This window comes from Propithecus coquereli, unplaced genomic scaffold (assembly GCF_000956105.1).
Source record: "Propithecus coquereli isolate 6110/MARCELLA unplaced genomic scaffold, Pcoq_1.0 Scaffold127, whole genome shotgun sequence".
In the NCBI taxonomy this organism is placed as follows: Eukaryota; Metazoa; Chordata; class Mammalia; order Primates; family Indriidae; genus Propithecus; species Propithecus coquereli.
The window spans coordinates 107,573-120,664 of record NW_012136858.1 but is presented as its reverse complement, the minus strand read 5'-3'; positions in this window follow the sequence as shown (position 1 = coordinate 120,664).

Genomic DNA, 13,092 nt, shown 5'->3' with positions numbered 1-13,092 from the left:
GATGTAGGAAATCCATCTAAAGTAGGATAAGGTGTTGCTGCTTGCCCTCTTCCAGATAAAGGTAGCCCCTGGAAGTAGTTTAAGTTAAGCCCCTATGAAGTAGTTTATGGGAGACCCTTCCTAGCACCCTGAGGTAAGTATGGTAATATAACCATAAGTGAAGAAAAAAGAGTAAAGCAATATGTCAAACAAACAAATCAAATTCTAACCACTATACATGAATTTGCCTCTTTTAGGTCCCTGCCCCAGTTGGAAGCATCCCTCCACCCCTTTAAACCAGGAAACTGGGTGTTGCTTAAATTCTGGAAAGAACAAGAACCCAAAAATAACTGGCAAAGAAATGGAAGGGACTCTGTGAAGTGCTTCTTACAACTCACACCTTGTTGAAATTGTCAGGAGTAAAACCTTGCGTACATCATAACAGAGCAAAGAGGTGTCCCATGGAATAAGAGGATCCAAGCCTCCAGTGGATGGATCCACCTTTGGGTGAACTAAAGTATCTATTTAAGAAGAAGGGAAAATGAAAACATTGATCTTTTTGCTAATCTTTCTTTGGTTATTTGTTCTGTCTACAGAATGGAGAGACAACTCCTTAGTGAGGATTTCCCAAACTATTGCCCCTGATCTGTTTCACTTCTGGGTTTGTTATTGTGACTAGTAGCTGCATACTCAGAGGTCCCATGTTTCTTTCTTACCCAGCCCTGTATCAGACATTATGTACAAGGTGACAGTAAGGACCTACTGGTGTCTTAAATACCAAGCAGGGTAAAATCTCTCTTATCAGGTAGCCTCAATTTCGCCTTGTCAGTCTTCATGGTTGTAGTTGTTGCTTATGCTCTGCATACGAATCTGTTGCATTCTTTATTTTTTTTGTAGATCTTCTGCCAGAGCTTTGACAAACCAGAAAGAGCAATGGCATAAATAAGTACAAACCTTCCATCTAAAACATCAACCCAATTCAGCAGGAAGTATCTCAATGACTGTGTTGCCCCTTCTCCTATAGATATGGAAGGATAAAATTGACAGTGGGGAATACGTAACAGAGGTAAAAGTCTAAAAAAGGGTAAAATGTATTACAAGTTATCTCTTTGAAACCTGCATTCCTACCCAAGGCCAGTAATGAAAGGGGCAGAAAAATGTTTTGTTTTGTTTTCTCGTGTCTTAAACCACAGGTGATAGCTCAACAGCACTATCTGAAGGTCACAGATCATCTTCACTGGAGATATGGTTGACCCAAACCACCAACTGTAGCTAAACAATAGCCCAAAGCTGTGGCATGTGACGCTGGTTGCTAGCACCCAAGCCCGATCTCTGAAACCCCCCTTTAGAAAGCCCCATATTTCTGCTTAAAGGCAGGATGGCAGGTTTTCGAGACACTCGTCTGCTGCCTTCCTCATTTGCTAGCAAATTTATAAACTTCTCTTTCCTTTTCCTCAAACCACTTGTTCTTGTTCTTTGTTCTCACTGATTCAGCCTCGGGGACAAGTACTGAACTTTCAGCAACATAATCAATGTGAGCAATGGCCCTATTTACCAATAGCAAAGAGCATTTGTGTTTGGACTTCCAACTAGAACTCTTCCTGGGTTCTGCTTACACTTGGTTTTTAATTTCTTGAAATAGTTTTGGAATCTACTGTTGAGATAAGGATAGTAATATCACAATATTGATTTTGCTTTTATATTATATCAAGAAATACTGAAACGTTTTAAAACATACTTTAATATTCAAGCAGAGGGGAGGATACACTCAATCAGACTATGTATACTTTCCCATTGGATCTTGAATCCTGTGTGTGTATGTGTGTGTGTGCGTGTGTGTGTGTGTGTGCGTGTGTGTGAGTGCTGAATGTTTTCTGTTAGGATTTTAGCTCTGTAGGGTGCATCAGCTTATTTACACTCCAGCATGGTGAGCAGCAGGGTAAGCCTGTGGTTCCCTTGGATCTGGTGAAACTGTGATTCTGTGGGAACATTTATAATATCACGTTTTCTCTTCTAAAGGGCGACTGAGGAAACCGATGCCTCTGGGGCTTTTGCATGAGTCAGTCGGCAGTCAGCACTGCCGCTTGTGAGCTGTTGGCGGACACCAGCCCCCGCAACCCTCCCCTTTCTCCGTCTTGGGAAGTGCACGTCTCTATCACTTCCATGCATTCCTTCTCCTGCTCTGAAATGTTTTTCTTAACAGAGAGGTGTGTGTGTGTGTGTGTGTGTGTGTGTGTGTGTGCGTGTTTGTGCATGTGTGTGTGTGTATGGGGAGAGAGAGGTAGGAGAACAGGTGATTTATATGCTTTAAATTCCCTTCCATTTTGCAAGGGGATCGTATGCTATTTCCAAGGCAGAGACATCCTATGAGAAACAGATTTCATTACAGAGTCTGAAATGACAGGAATGGTTTAAATTTAGCATCGAGGAGGGAATACTGCCTCTAGGTAACGTACAGCTAAAATGTTTCCAAACGTTTTATCTGATGCCAGCTGTGCAGCCTTCTGGATAAATCATTTCACATCATACACTTCAGAGCATTTAGTGCAGATGTATGCCTCTGCCACAAAGATCCTTCACTGAAAACAAGCAGCCGCTGCAGTGCTACTGCCGCAAAAGGAGCTGCTCCCTCACCCCCACCCATGACAGCATTTCCAGCACCGTCACCTCATCCCATCAGCTCGGTGATGGGGCTCAGTGTGTTGCAGACCAATAAATGCTGCCCACTGGGATTGAGTTTCCCTGGGTACACCAGCCATTCACTCCTATTTATTTTCCTTTAGACCCGGTGAATCATCTTTGGTGCCGTCTTACACTGTGTGACTCATTTAAGGCTATTTTCTGCCCAGTCTCAGCCCAGTGGCTCATTTCTGAAGAGGGCCCTTCCTCCTCTGTTAAATGTCATGGATCACAACATTGCACTTTGTAGGAATCCCAGACTTGCTTTACTGGAGTTTAGTGTAGTTAAACAATAGGAGGATGACAAGGAAATTGTCATTGTGTGGGTGAAATTACATGGGCCTCTCAGATACTTATTTTAAGAAGGTGCTTTGCGTGTTGCTTTCTGGGGACGACAGTGTTGGACTTTGTAATTTTGTTCCTTTTCTTTTCATCAGGAGACCCATTGTATCAGATGCAGAATGTGAAATCAATATCTGTGTAAAGAAGCTTCCAGAACAAAGGTAGCTAGTGGTTGATCCCATTTCTTAAGGGTCTGCCTTTCCCTCCTCTTTTCCATTCACCTTTTTTCCATGTACATTTTGGAGTGAAAAAATTTTTGATTTCTCCTTTATGCAAATTTATGACAAAACAGTTTTTCCAGAAGACATGTTGCTAGTTAAATCGGAAAAATAAGAGTTTGTCCGGTATAGCTGGAATTGAAAACTTCATATTCTCTGGAGATTTGAGGACCTTTCTATGTGTCTCTTAGACATTAAGAAGCTAATAATACTGCTTCTCCTGAAGGGCCAGGAACAGATACAGGAATGTCAGTGTTGGTTTCAGGTGCGCAGGGGTGAGCGTGGCCACCTTTCGTACCTTGGCCATAATTCCTGATGGCTAGCCTGGCTGTGGCCCAGGGGAAAATGTTGAATCTTCTCAGCAGAACAAAGGAAATATTTTCCCAGTTGTTTTATTTAATCACATTTATTTTTCAGGGCAAATTTTAGGTTTATACAAGGGTAAGACTCAGCTTTTCCTGGATTAGGAAACAGATTATAAAATATTTTACTGGGTCAGAACACAAAATACCTCATCCTGAGATGAGCTCAGGATCTTGCTCAAGGCCCAAATGCCTCGAAAGTTTAGGTTCTGAAGAAACGTGACGGGAAACAATTGCATCTCCATGCTAGACAGTTACCTAATGAAAAGAGAAGTCCTATGTAATCTACACAACAGTCCTGATGAATGGAGAGTGTTGCTTTTAATAGAGTGTTCCTGGAGTCTTCATGGGCTTGGAGAGGTGCCGCCATTCCTACAGCTGCAGCCTAGAGAACATAGGGCATGGCATGCTTTTGCTGTGTGTTTTAAATTAGCTTAGTCAAGCTATAAATATTTTTGGTAATTTCTAAAAAACGAAATGTTTCTGTCTAAGCCAGAAGACTGAGTTGTGCAACACAAATTAACTTCATATGGAGATGAGTCTGGAAAAGAGAATGGAAGTGTGTTTCTGACCCTGGCTGTTCCAATAGGGTTAATTATAGTTGGTCAAATTTGCTCTGAGAATTTCTCAGTTACCTCAGGCATGAAATTCAAATTCCTGCCCATGGACTCTATTGACTGCCGTGGAATGTCCACAACAGCCTTATAGAAGTGTCCTCTTCTCTTGATGCTCACCTCCTCATGGGCTGCTTCTAAGCTGGTTGGCATTGCCTCAACTCAAGGCACTTCCTCTAACTAGAGTAATTTCTGTCTTCCTTTCTGCCGTGCCCTGTGTCTCATTTCCCTTGTCAATACAAATGGAGACTCTTTTATCCCAAGAGCCTTTTCTGAAGAAATTTAAACAGTTTCTAATCACTTATACTCACCTCTTCTCTTTTCATTCTCTAAGGGACATTGATTATACATATAGTAGAAATTTGGCATTCACTGGAGATCCATTTTCATGGTCCTTGGAACAGGAAATTGCTCTGAATACCATGCTATACTAGAATGATGACAATGTTGAGAGGGTAGAAATGAGATGACATATATATATATATATACGTTTTACATATATATATAATTTCTTCTTCTCTTTATTCTTATTTCCCTCTCCACTTTCCAATGTCTCATTGCATGAAAGAGATAAAGAATAAACAAGGAAATCCTGGGCAGAGCTGAAATCCTTGAACTAGATAAACCTGGGCTCGAAACATTGGGCTTCACTGGGTAATGCTGAAATTTTTTAGGCTTTGGGACTAGTTTTGATGTCTTAGCTGAAGCTCTGGGTAACCAGACATCTTCTGGGCCCTTGGCAACATTATCTATTGTCACCCTCTCATTTCCCTGGTCAAGGAAATTAAGTGTCAGTGAGTCATATACGACCTAATAATTATTGAGTATGCAGATAATATTGCTGGTACTAGGGTGGGAAGGATACAAAAAGGAAACACTTAAAAGAAACTTAAGCAATTCTACCATACTTCAGATCATCAAATCTTTATCATCTTTTGGGTTGTGTCTTGTGCTATGATGGGTACTGCCCAGAAGCAGTTACACAACCATACTCTTTTGGTCCCAATGATTGGTGGGGTCACAGAGTAGTGGGAATTGGATTGAAGAAGTGGGTTGGGTATGAGAATGTAGATGTAATAACATTGGTGAAATGTAGAAAGCTTGGAGGAGAATGGCTGGCAGGAAGGAGAAGGCCTGGTCTGGAATTACATTTAGGCTTTCCCTTTAGGAGATGGGGTAAATGGTGGTGTCATTCTACTGAGATGAGAAATACATCAGCCTAAGCGCAGCACTGGAACCCATGAGGTCTGCATTTACTAGGACTGCTAAAGACATTGCACAGTTAACATGGTCAAATCAAAACTCTTGATTTCCATTCCTCACCCTCAAACCTATTTCTTGACCATTTTTCTCTGTCCCAGTCAATAGCCATTAAATTACCCACCATCAAATTACCTCAGGGTCATTCTTGGTTCTTTTTTATTTGCTATTCCTTCAACCACAAGATATGTCAATCCACTTCCAAAACATATTCAAAGATGTCTCTTTCTCTCTGTCTCCACTGCTACCTCTTGTCTACCCATCATAGAAGGTTAAACCAATGAGTGTTTTAATGGCATAATCTTAATTCTATCTTCTCCTTTGAAAACAAACATAGGAAACTACCATCAGAGTGTGGAGCTATGAGGCCTTGGGACTCAGGCACATAACGATGTCTAATACACTGTTCTCTTCTAACCCCACAACCTTGCACTGTTACCGGTAAACAGTATCATATGTGAGATCTCTCCTTGACCGGGGAGAAAGAAGAGGATATTGTATTACTTTGGGCAGGGTGCAGTTTTTCCCTATCTGTTGTGGTAGGGTTTATGGGGTTATATTTGTATGTTTATGAGCTTCTAGAGGAATGTCTTCCTTCACTCTCCTTACCTCTCTCCTTTCTCATCTCCTCTCAGCCCAAATTTTCCCCTTGAATCCCTCTTTACCCTTAACAAGGAAACCTCAGAGCACAAATCCTGTGGTACCTCCTTTTGCCATGGTAGGATATTTATCTGGGGTTCTGTCAGAAAGAGGAGAAGATTGAATAACTTTCTCAGCCTTAGGGGAATTCAGAATAGAGACAAGATGAAGGATCAGAGCTATTTTTTTTTTCTTATTCCTTTGTGTAGAGTGGACTGTAATAAAATTTTGTTAAGATTTCATTTATTCAAAGTGTCTGTAATTTAAAAAACTCTCCTAATAAGAACTCAAAACACGTCTCATCTATTTAATTTTAATTTCAACTGTAATAGACATGGAGACTATTTTCTAAGATGATCCTGTCTCAGGCAAAGCAATTCAAAATGGTAGCTAGTCATGCTATTCACTTTTCACCAAGTAGATTAGCAATCAATAATTTTTAAATAACATGACTGTTAAATTATCCCATTTCTGAGGAATCCAAAATATTTCAAAGGATTCCTAGTGATATTTAAAGTAAAAAGAAAAAAATGTGAATATAAAAAAAGAATAAATTGATGCAGCTTTATAAAATTAACCTAGTTTCCACAAAAATGTCCAGGATTCAATGCTTGTTCTTTATTCATTCCATCAATACATGCATACTTCCATTCTTTTTGAGTCCAAAATAATTTGAACACAGTTTTTCTCTGTTTAGTTAGGGCTAAATTTAATGACTATGTGATTTTAATGTGTACTTTTTGAGAAAAATTGCATAAAAAGTCTATCATCACTTTATAGGCAATTATTAATACTTTTTTGTGTCATTATTAATGTTTATACACAAAAAGATTTTGATTATAGTTAGAAAGCTTAGCCTAAAATTCTTTTTAGGATGCAAGGAGAGAGAAAAAAAGTCTACATGATAGGGACACAAACTCACCCGAACCTAGCTATTTGTGAACTTTTTCAGTGACGTCATTTACTATAGATAGCAGTAGGAACTGGTAAATTTAAGCGCAAGACTTATATCCAATGGCCAGCTAGACCAACTTACTCTTGCATCTCCAGAAAAACATACCAAACAGAATCAATAATATTTCTTTCCAAATCTGTTCTCTGATTGATGCCTTGTTACAAAAACCAAGACACAATAATGGAGAATCTGCAGTTCCTTCAGGATCATGATCTAAACATCTAGAATGTGGAAATTTTGTACTGGAAATTTGCGTGGGTACATAAAGGATTAAGAATAAGAGACAAACACTAATGTAATTGTCTAAAGTTCAACCTAGGATGGAGGACAGGAAATGACTTAACTAGTTTCTATAAGTCTTTGTCATATCTGATACCTGATTTTATTCTCAAAATATATGTTGTTATGTGCTGTCCATTGTACATAATAATGGCCAATTATCAATAGACTATGTGGTTTATCTATAGTTTATTGTTTGAGTACTAGAGACATATATACCTATCTCATTATATTGTTGGAAAAATGTTGATGGCTGGATGGCTCTGAGATGAGTAGAATTATTTGGTCTTTATGGGATGGGCATTCTTGATCTGGGACTCATTATAACAATACTTTGCCAAACCACTCTCTATTGTCCTTAGAATAGCACCAATTATTATTCTAGAGATTCAATATTAATACATTCATTCATTTTGCTATTAAATAAGCATTTATTTAATACTTAGTGTGCACCAGGCACTATTCTAGCCATAGGATATAGCAAGATGAAGCTGTTCCTGTACTAAAGGAGTTTACAAACCAAGAATTACAACACAGTGAGACATTTCTCTTATGAAGGTATATGTGAAGTACACTCAGAGTATAGGAGAAAGCCCTATTCTCCTTCTCTATATTCAGAGAAGACTTCACAGTGGCAAAGATGCTTACAGAGACTTTAAGGATGCAGAGTTTTCTTGTTACCTAAGTGAGGAAAGCACATTTGAAAGAGAGAGAACAGAATGTGGAAATGAATGGAGGCATGAGAGAGAATGATGTGTTCTGCACAAATAGTTTAATATGGTGAGAGAGTAAAATCAGAGTGGTGAGAGATGGAAGGGAAGACAGAAGATGAGCATAGACAAGTTGTCAGAGTCCAGATAATGAAGGTCCATGTGTAAATCAGAGGAGGTTCGATTTCACTTGTTGGAAGACTATGGAAACTAAAGAATTTTGAGCCAAAACGTATAATAGAAAGGGTTCTCTGCAAAAATCAAGGAGGATATATCAAAGGGCAGGAAGATCTAGAGATACAGAGAACATTCAGAGCTACTGAATGTATGGAAAGAGGTGATGATTCTTGAATATGGACCCAGGAAGTGAGTAAAGATTTGGGAAATATTTAAGAGGGAGATTCATAATACTGAGTTTTCATTGGAGAGAAGGTAGAGGTAATGGAAGAATGTATTAATATTAAGGCTCCGAATAATCTAGTCTGGATATGTCAGTCATGAACACCAGCAATACAATGGCAGTAGCTTTGGAGGAAGGATAATGGATTATATAATTTGGAGATGCTTGGAAGATATGAATGTGTAAATATGTACAAGACAATTGCATATATAATAATAGGTCTGGAACTAAAAGAAAAAGACAATTATTTATCTGGACATAAATAATTGAGGATTGGCCGGGCGCGGTGGCTCACACCTGTAATCCTAGCACTCCGGGAGGCTGAGGGGGGCGGATTGTTTGAGCTCAGGAGTTCGAGACCAGCCTGAGCAAGAGCGAGACCCCGTCTCTACCAAAAATAGAAAGAAATTAATTGGACAACTAAAAATATATAGAAAAAATTAGCCGGGCATGGTGGCGCGTACCTGTAGTCCCAGCTACCCGGGAGGCTGAGGCAGGAGGATCACTTGAGCCCAGGAGTTTGAGGTTGCTGTGAGCTGGGCTGATGCTGCGGCACTCTAGCCTGGGCAACACAGTGAGACTCTGTCTCAGAAAAAAAAAAATTGAGGATTATTTGCATTTTCATGGAGAGCAGACTGTTAAACATTTACCAATGATGTTGCCTGTGATCCAATCCTGGCCATGGACCCTGGGCACAGTCTGCATGGTTGCTCCTAGGGAGGGTTTCCCTTTGATAAGGACTATGTTTGAGTGAGGACGTGATGCCTGGAGAGGAAGGCCAGCATAGTGAGGACTGTAGAGTGGAAAAATGGAAAGAGGCCTTGATGACATCAACTATTGCATCATCCTTGAACTTCAGGCTTCTTGTTATGTGAGTTTATTCGTCTTTGCTATTTAAACTACATTTAATTTAGGATTCTGGTACTTAAAAGCAGAAATCATCCAGACTAAAAGGCTTCTTTCTGTGAGATATTGTGAAAAGAATTAAAAGTGGATGAACGAACACTTTATTTTGTGTTTACATGGGCACTAGACTAAGGAAGCTTTTATTTTTTCTCTGGTTCGAAAAGCAAGAGAGATGAACAGAGGATTGATAGCAATGGTGAAGGGATGCGGGGTGGGGAGATCTGCCCAGAGACAGGTAATACGATTGTCAAATGGTATGTTGGGCATAGTCAAAGCCAAAGATCACATCTGACGATGGCTCTAATTTGCAGGGTTGTGTACTTTTATCCGGGCTGGATAGGAAAGAAGTGTGGGTGGAGCAACTGATATACTTGTGGATCGGAGAAGGGTCAAGGGCCTGGAGAACATGATGAGTGACTGAAGTGATGGTCTCAGACTGGGCTATCGGGAATGACAAGAATTCAACAGTGAGTCCAAGCTGATCATGTGTAGGATGGGAAAAAATACCCTGTGTCTGGAATATAGAGAATAAGGGGGAAGTGGTATGAGATGATAATGGAGAGGTGTGCATAAGCCAGATAGTATAGAGCCTTCATGTAAGGAGTTAGGTTTTTCAACTAAAGGAGCGAAGAAGCCAGACTTAAGCAGGGCAATGACATGATCTGGGGTTTTAAAAAGACCACTCTGGAGGTTGTGTAGAGAATGGATAATAGGAGGGCAAGAAAGGAATCAGGAAGATGGTCGTGATTGCAGTAGTTTAGACAAGAGATAATGATGGCTTGGATCTCGGGGGTGATAATGGAGGCAGACAGAGAAATGAATAGTTTAACATATAATTGGAGGGTGGAACCGATAGAACTAGTTGATGGATTAGATTACGGGGTAAGGAATAGCAAAAAGTCAAAGGTAATCTCTAAATTCTGGTCTTTAGCAAGATAATAGTGATGCCACTTACTGATAAGAGAATATTGGAGGAGAAACCAGATTTAATAGGGGAAAAAAGGAGTAAGAGAGAGTTCTAGCTTGGTCATGTCACATGGAGATGTCAAATATAGTCATGCATCACTTAACGATGGGAATACATTCTGAGAAATGTATCATTAGGTGATTTCGTCATTATGCCAACATCATAGAGAATACTTACACAAACCTAATTGGTATAGTGCACTATGCACCCAGGCTATAGGGTATAACCTATTGGTCTCAGGCTACAAACTTGTACATGTTACTGTACTGAATTCTGTAGGTAGCTATGATACAGTTGTAAATATTTGTGTATCTAAACATAGAAAAGGTATAGTAAAAGTACCATATTATAATCTTATAGGACCATTGTCCTATATGTACTCTGTTGTTGATAAAACATTGTTATGTGGCAAATGACTGTGGGTAGTTGGATACTTAAGTCTGGAGCTCATAGGAGAGAAAAGGAATAAGGCATAATTTTGTAAATTGTATATGAGTATGGTGGCTACCTCCCCACCATCCCTTCTTTCCCACCACCATTGTATGGCACCCATATTATTTGGAGGGAATTGACTCACCTGGAGTCTAGTGTGAATATTGTTTGTTTTATCTCAGTCAGAATAATACTTCCTCTCCCCCATCATAGTTATTGATTCAAGTAACCCAGATTTAAGCCATTCTGTACATAGCATTACTCTATCCAAAGGAATTGGATCAGGAGTAGGTCTACAAAAAATTCAGGCAATGGGACATGCAGATTCTAATTTTCTGGGATCTGCTAAAAAACAATGTTTCCTTCTCTTCTGAGAACACTGAGAAAGCTACTGTAAATCCATCTCTCTCATTTTGGATGGCATGATTTGTGGATGTGAAGTCTGGAACTGCTGCAGCTACTTTATCAATATGAGGGACATTACTTTGAGGATGAAGTAATAATATGAAAGCCAGAACAGAGAGTTAGAAAGAAACTGATCCCCTGATGACATCAGTGAGTCTTCAAGACTACCTGGGTTCTGAACTTTTCAGTTATGTGAGCCAATAAACTCCCTTTATCATTTAAGATAGAGTGTCAGTTTTGGTTATTTGCAGTATGAGAGTCCTAACTGATGACTTCTGAGTCATCAGCACATAAATAGTATTTGAAGCCATGGGATTGGATGAGATAACCCAAAGAGAAAATATAGAGAAGGAAGATTGAATCCTGAGGCATTCTAACCTTCGAGCTTAGGCTAAAGAAGAGGAACACACAAAGGGGGAGAAGAAAATGGCAGAGACATAGAAGGAGAATGTGGAAAGTATGGAGTCGCTGACTCCCAAAGAGGAAAGTGCTTCAAGAAGGAAGGAGTAGCCCCCTCTTTGACAGTTGCTGGGGGTATGGGTAACATGACAGCAGACAGATGACCCTTGGAAATGCAATGTGCAGCTTGTTAGTGACCCTGTCAGAGCTGTCAGTGGAGGGTAGGCTGAAAGACTGATAGGAGTAGGATGAAGATGAGACAGGGTTAGGAAGTGAAGATTGTGAATAGACACATGTTCCAGAAGTTTTTCTGTGAGGAACAAAGCAGTGAGTCAAGTATTGAGGGTACTGTGGGATCTGGGGGTGTTTGCTTTCCTTGATATTGCTGTTTGTTTTTTGAGAATGGACAACACAAACTGAGATATATATATATATAACATATGCAGTGCTGATGGAATGATCTAGCAGAGAAGAATAGAAAGGGGATGTAGGAAAGAAGAAATAGTTGCGAAAGTAATGTCCCGGTAAAGGTACAAGGGGACAGTTTCCAGAGAATAAGAGGATAGACTTTATGGGGATGGGGACACTTCCCTTGTCAAAGGAAAGAACGAAGAACATGAGTGTGAATAAGAGTAGATCTGTGAATTTGTGATAAGAAGACGTAGAAGTCTCTGATTTATTTTTTTAGTTGAGTATGAATGAATGCCATCTACCCAGATCTTTCCTAGGGAAAGAGTGTGATTAAAACATTATTCCTTTAAATCATTACTCCTCTGCAGGACAGAAATTTTCTTCATCAGGCTCTCAGAAAATGACCTTTTATGTTCTTTGGAGTTGCAAAACTCTTTATAGTAGATTTTTTGTTTATCAAATTCTAAATGAAGATCTGCTTTATAATTTTTTTGAAAGTTTTGCTGTGGATAAATGGGATTGGAGGGGTGATGGAGGGTAGCTATTTATTTTGCTATCAGTTTAAGGTTTAGGTAACTATATTCACATTCTATTAAAGCTGGTTTTAGTAAAAGAGAAATTTAAAATTTTCCTCCTAACCTCTTCACAAGCCAATGACATTTATATTAATTTCTTTCCAACACGGAGTCCCTACTTGCCGCAGCCAAATTAATGCACGTTTGTGGTTATTGTTAACACTGCCTTAGACTCTTCTCTCCTTACATTTCCTCCAGTTCTTTGGCTGGAAGAACTTTGTTAAAAGTGGGAAAGGTGATTTGTAATACTTATCCAAAGTTATAACTAAAATGTATATTCTTAATAGCCTAGATAAAGAATAAAATGTCATATTTCATTTTTCTGAATGGTTTATAATAAGCATTGATTGGAGCAACTGCATGATATTTCAAGATGATTAGCTATGACTTTTAGTTATAAGTTAGTGGGAGGTTCTTATTACAACTCAATTACGGGTTTTAGCTAACAAAATAATTTAAGTTAATTAGACTATTATGAAGACCATGTGGAGGAGGAAAGAATGTGGGTTATTGTTTTATGAATACTCTGCTGGGTTTGAGCTCATTTTACACAGCGCTGA